Below are 6,796 nucleotides of genomic sequence, written 5' to 3'. Positions count from 1 at the left end.
GAATGCCAACAAGAGCAAAATAATTATGTGGTCTTAGAGCTCTTGCAAAATTCATCCACTGAACTCATTGCTCAGGCGCTTATAGTTGGGGGATGTGCTGTTAACAGGTAGGACCGAGAAACAAGTTTGAAACTTTAGCATTGATGTGCATTCATCCTATTCAAAGTCAAAAGAAGCCTGAAAGAGGTGGAAGGGAGAATAGAAGGTTTCTCAGCGGTAGAGCTAACCAAGCGCACCAATTATAAATTAAAACAACATCATTGCAAATACACACACTTAGAAACTCCATAATATCATGAGATGATCAGTTCAGCTACATGATATTCCTTGTTCAACACGCTCTGAAGACACAGCTTTACAGGGTGACCAAACCCTGCTTGCTTCTTTTTTTCCCCCCTTTTGGCGTGCGTGATGTCTATGGCCTTCCCACTGCTTCTACCTTCCTCCTCTGTGCAAAACCCACTCCCTGCTGACAGTCACTGCTGCCCCATATGCCATGTCCCTGTAATTAATAAAATGCAACACATCCTTGCAAGAGCATCATTTGGGTAGAAAAGTTGCACGGCTTGCCTAACTATTCCAAGCTGGAGGCTGCAAATCAACTCTTAGGCTTTGTAGTAGGAAACTGCTCAATTGTACCATCCAAAATTGTTATTATTGCCCTCAGTCTGAGCCTGAGCTGAATCCCCGGTGTCAGAACGCTTGCCTCCTCGCTACAAAGGTGGAGGCAGTGAAAAGCAACCTGAACTCCCAAGATCGCTTAGAGAGCCAACAGGACCAAAGCAGGCTGGGGTGAGTATAATGGAGACAAACAGCCGGTGTGCAGGACGGGTTTTCCCTGGCACATGAGGGGAAGGGGAAGGGTCAGAGAAAGGGAAAATCCAAGAGAACAGAGGAGGGAGAAAGGATGGTGCAAAGGAGGGGTAGATAGCTGGAGTTGGGCTGTGAGCTAACAGCAAATTTGGGGGGAGACGACTCCCCTCAATCCCTCAATCCCCCCCACCGCCCTGTACAACAAGTTTTTTTGCTGTGCATAATGAGCTTTTCACATAAAGAAATGCAACTGAACAAGTGCAATACAGTCCAACTACGGCAGAGCTTCCTAGCATGCATTGGATCTATGGAAATCACAGAAATAACTTTTTCTAAGGACTGCCTGCTTAACACCAAAATCTTTTATCACCACACACTGCTTCGGGGGTTCACTGAGGAATTGCTAAGGTTTGAGGTTGGCCACTTTGTATTTGGACATCTCTCACTCTGTGCTTCCACATCTATGCATCCGTAAAAACTTAAGTAGGTGCTTAAATTTAAGTGGAAGGATTATTTGCAAGGCTGAGAGTCAGACATGTGCCTTGTAGTCCGTGTAGTGCTGGAGTGTAACTCGGACCCTGCCACACTGTGCTCTGGAGCCTGGAACAGAAATATTTGGAAATAGCGACAGCCCTGTAATGCCATGTAGTAGGTAGGTATTGCTTAGTTTTGTGGAACTCTTCTGATTTTTTTTTCATGGTGTTCCCAGGCTCTCCAGTGTTTCAACTGCTACCAATATGCACAGGCTGAGAGATGGACTGAGCAACGCAATAGATCTCTCCCACCTCTAATTGCAAAATGAGTGTTTTCTGCAGCAACTGGAGCCTGATGATTGCTTCGGTTTATTTTTTCATAGAATCAGATACGTATTTAGGCAAGTTTGGGGTTTTTTTTCTGTTTTCACATCCTTTGAAATAGAGCTCAGCTGGCGTTAGGGGTTTATTTAACATCTGGGAAAATGAGGAGTGAATCCATAAGGAAATATATAATGTGCTTTGTAACAGAGACTTGGAGGTTGCTCCCTGGTTGGCATATATCCAGTACGTGACCCAAGTATGTGTTTTTCATCTGCTGCACTGAGGTCAGCGGCAAAGCCCCATCGATGCTCGTGGCATGATGAGGTCCAGGAGAGGTTTTGCCATCAAAAGCCACAGTCCCACAGCCTTGCGTCGCTCCCCTAGAAGCGCATTTCTGTGCCTGCTGACTCATCCAGAGCTTGGATTCAGCACAATATGGGACAGGATTAGCAAGCTGACATAGAAAACCAAATTGGATGTTTTCCCAGGCTAATTAAAACAACAACAACAAAAAAAAGCTTAAAAGAGCATGTTGTATGCACTTGCTCCAAATCAGCTGATCGGCAGTTACTCAAAGACGACAATGAAAAATGAAATTGTCTCTGGATCCTTTGGTCCTTTGGCCACCTCTGATGGCTTTATAATCAAGAAAACTTTCTGAAAGACATAGTTTGGCTACTTAAGCACATAAGCAAATGGCAGCAGTAGACTGAAGATCATGTCTGCTGAGGGGTACTTCACATGCACGTCATCCACAGCAAGTCCCTGGGGCTGCAAGCAAGTGACTTTGCACGAGACTGGGCTTCCCCAGCTCCATGTAAAGGGATCCTATATGTGCCCTATATAGGAGAGTGCTGGTGTTAGTACAAGAGATTGAGAAGAGACTTGTTTGAAGGATCTCCCCTAGAAAAGTGATTCACGCTGGTAGCCCCAGCTCTCCTGTCTTGTAGCAATGCCATCATTCTTGGGAACGTGCGGGGAAAGGCTTGGGGAGGTGTAAATGCTATATCTCTTACCCAGGTGGGTCAAATCTGGCCCCTTACGGTTTGCTTCTGCTGGGTCCTGATTTCATCAGTGACCTGGGAGATCGAACTGCACCATGTGGGTCACTCCAGGTTCACATGGGCCCTCATGAGTCTCCATTAGGTCAGACTCAATCCTGTCCTTATACACCCATGGCTGTAGGGGTGGAAAGAAATGGCTGTGCTACGCAGATACCCGTAATATTAATGGATTTAGATTACATTAGAACCAGGCAAATGAGCCCATAATAGTCCCAGGAGGTCATTCAAAGCTTTGAGCTGTTCCAGCAGGAGGAGGTTATAGCCCATCCCTGGTGCCAGAGGACCAAATATAAGATTGTCTCTTCTGCCCTGTGGCAGATATATCAGTGTAGCAGGCACAGGAGCAAGGACAAGGGCAATTAGCCCGCCGCGTCGCTGCAGCCGCCCTCTTCCCGACACCAAAGTAACCCCAGGTGTCCGTAATGCTTCCGTAACCGGAGCACAGATGTAGGCATGTCGCCAGCCGGCAGATCTACCCACCGCGGGTGCTGCATCTTCGTGCCCAAACAGGTTTCCATAGCAGCTGAAGTTTTCAGGTTGCTGCCTGTCCCAAGCAGTGACCTAGATAGAAAACTAGTGTAAAAGCCCTTTTTTTCGCCTTGCCACAGCAACTGTTTCATGCCATGCTTTCTAATGAGCTGGCCAGCTTAGCAAGCTCCTTTGAATATATTTGCATGTGGCGCCATAAATGCCGTGTGCCTCCTCCTGTGGGGAGGAATAGCATACACATCTTGAATGCAGGCATCCAGGAAGCTGCGTTATTTCCAGCCAACGTTTCAGCTGAGGAGATCGCTTTGTGTCAAACAGCGAGCATAAACGTTTTGGGGCCAGGGGAAGATCTGGACTGTGCTTTTCCCAAACAGATATATTTATGGGAGAAACAACATCCCTCTTCAGCTTCTGCCTTATTAGATAAGACCAGACCAGCTCTGTTGGTCTCTCTTCTTGTAAGACATCCTGCGATTTTTAGGCTGTTTTAAACCGAAATGTCTAGACATCTATGTACACTGGTGGTGAAGATCTGTTCAAGTAATCTGCTAGAAATAACAGAGCAAGAACATTCAAGGTTGTGCAAGGTATTAATCAGAGTCACTGAAGAATTTGATATTGAAGATTTCCATGGATTAAAAAAAAAAAAATAAGAGAAATTGTTCATGGTGCTCTCAGGGGTGTATTAATGATGGTCCGGCCTTAATCCTCCATCCTTGGAGATACTCAAAAGCCCTCTGGACACAGCCCTGGGCAACATGCTCTAGGTGACCTTGCTTGAGCAGGGAGTTGGACTATGATCTCCAGAGGTCCCTTCCAACCTCAACCATTTCTTTAATCTGCGCCTAGCACTTGTGTCACACCACCTGGAAACCAGCTTCCACCCTGAGGTTGTGGGCTGCTGTCATTTCTGAATTTGCTGCTAACACTGGCTTTTGAGAAAGCACTCCGATGGGCAGCGGTCCCACCAGGCAAGTGCTGAGGCTACCTAAGTGTAATTAATGTAGTTGCAAATCGAGTGATGATACTGTTTTCCCGCTTTATCAGAAAACACCTCACTGGGGAGCTGAATGGTTACATTTCCACCATGGAAGGGGCTGGGCAGACAAGCAGCGTCTCACACAGCTTTCCCCACCGCCACCGCTGCCTCCAAATTTCAGGTGGCCTTGGTAGGCTGGTGAATGAGTAACAGAAATTCCCCGAGCGCTTACGATTTTTCTGGCAGCCCAGACTCCCCGAAAAGCTGCTGGCTCTTCTCTCCACCTGCTTTCCTTGCCCTGCATCTTCTTCTAATGGGGCACTATTAATTTCCCACCTCTACCGCCCCAAATCCACATGTCAACCAGTGCATCAGGCCACTTCCAGCATGCAGACCCCAAGCTGTGGTGGAAGCTTTTATTTCCTAGGCTTGGGAATTTCATCTCATTCCTCTCCCTCCACTCACTACCCTCAGTCCTTGCACTGGTGCCTCTGGGCCAAGCTAATTTTTTTGCCCCTGTTATTTTTGCAAGGGTAATGGAGGAGAGCTGCTGCCATGGGACCTGGGGAAACATGATTACTTTCTCTCCGTCTTTGTTCCCTGAGTCATTAATCAATTAGCAGATATCTACTGACATGGGAAGGGGGGAAAAACTCCCCTTTCGTACCTGCCACAGGGAAGTGTTAACAACCGTGGCAAGTTAAGGCAGAATTTTAGCACTATTTAAAACAAAAATAACTAATTGTTCTGATACGCAGACTTTTTTTCAGGGACTTGGCCCTGAGGCTGCTTGCTGTTAATAATGAGCTTGATATAAATAATTAAAAAAAAACAGTTACATTTTATTCAGAAGAAGTTTATACTGAAATTAGGATCTTCAGAGGTGCTAACTGCGTGGGTGTGTTTCCTATTTTATGTTTATTTTTGAGCAAATTTGAAGCAATGCCACTTACTTATCATAGACGTAGAAGCAAGAGCAGTGTGCTAGTAGCAGAAGGAAAGTATCATTTTTATTTTAGATAGGAGCATTGTTTAATTTGATTTGTTCCTCTTCTCAGTGAATGCTATCCTTTCTTTCAGTTTTCTATTTAAGCTCTGAAACGCTGATAAGAGAAAATGCGTTTTATGTGCAACAAACCTTCGCTATGTGGTTTTCCTGCTAATGGTATCTACCACACCCGGACTTTGATGCTCTCCTCCGTCTAGCCCGGAGCGACATGAAGCCAGGAGCTTTTATTCCCAAACCAAGGTGGTTTTTGCTTTGCTTTGGGGTGCGCACTTGCAAAGGGAGGAGCAGGTCTCCTTGGCTAAGGGACGTCACTCAGGCCAGGCTATCCGCCGGCACGGCAATACGCCCTGTGCTTGGGCCACCGATGATTTTGCAGAGCGGTGGGAAGGGTGCATTTTTTTTTTTTTCCAGCCAAGCCCTGCCGCTCCCCGGCTGCTTTGGGGGCTCTGAGCTTGCCCGTTCGCAGCGGAGGAACCTGGTTACTGTTTCCAAGAAGGAGATAACGAAACGATGTTTATCCTGTGCAGATCAATACGCTCTCTTACGCTCTCTTGTCTGAACGCACTGAGTCACTCAGATGCAGCTAACGAAGGCCGTTTGGCAAAAGTACCCCCTCCCCGTGCAACCCCTCCTGGTGAAGAACAACAGCCTTTGAGAAGAGTGAAAAAGCACTGTCACTCTTTACTCTTAATAAATTAAATACAGCAACTTGAGAAACCATTTTGCTTTCGGTGATCAGCTAGCGTTTCATGGACTCTGCTTTCTTTCTTTTCTTTTTTTTTTTTTTTTCCCTCCTCTACAGACTCCAAGCAAGGTTCCCTGGGGAAATACTCAGTTTACTCTTCCTATTCTCCCCCCAAACAGATGCTTTTCAAGATTTGCCGGTTTCTTCCGAAGCACCGCGAGACGTGCCGGCAGACGTGCCTGCGGCACGCTGCTCTTTGCTTGGGTGAGAAGCGCAGCGGGACAGGGGCCGATTTAGCAGCGCAACGAGAAAGCTCAATTCCTCCGCCTTTTTTTCCCGTTCTACTAATCCCAGGGGAAAGCGGGAACTTGGAAATATTTGCAAAGAAGGAGGATACATTTGTTTGGAGCAACTGCCTCTGTTGCTCCAAAGTGCCGCAGGTGCACAGCATTTGCAGCATAGGAGCCATTCAAAAATAATTTCACTGTTAAACAGGGTGACTCCTTTTTTTTTTTATTTATTTATTTCCCCCCCCCCCCCCCCGCAGTTTCTTTTTCTTTGGAAGCGGCTTCTCACCTCCGAACGCCTCTTTGCTTGCACCGAACACTTAAACAGGCCAGAAAGGTCTTGCTCTGGAGGAGAGGTGCCTACGGCTGAACCCAACCTCCATCCCCCCGCTTTATTTGCAGCATCACCGACGTGCGGCCGACCTTGAAACCCGCCTCACGCCCCGTGCACGCTGCCACCTAAGCCCTCATGTTTCTCTTGGAAGGGAAAGAGCTGAAGAAAAGCATTTACGCAGTAGGGAAAGTTCCGATTTTTAGGAGCAGCGGTTGCCTTTGAGATGCACGCTGGCCTTTTGCGAAGCGAAGCGCCGGCGAGGAAACGGCTAGACTAGGCGCAGAGATCTCTAATGATTAGCCGTAGAAAGTTGAGCTTTAACAAATCAAGACCGAATCA

The sequence above is a fragment of the Rhea pennata genome, chromosome 7, assembly GCF_028389875.1.
Source record: "Rhea pennata isolate bPtePen1 chromosome 7, bPtePen1.pri, whole genome shotgun sequence".
Taxonomy (NCBI): Eukaryota; Metazoa; Chordata; class Aves; order Rheiformes; family Rheidae; genus Rhea; species Rhea pennata.
The sequence above is the reverse complement of the archived record's forward strand: the minus strand, read 5'-3'. Positions refer to the sequence as shown.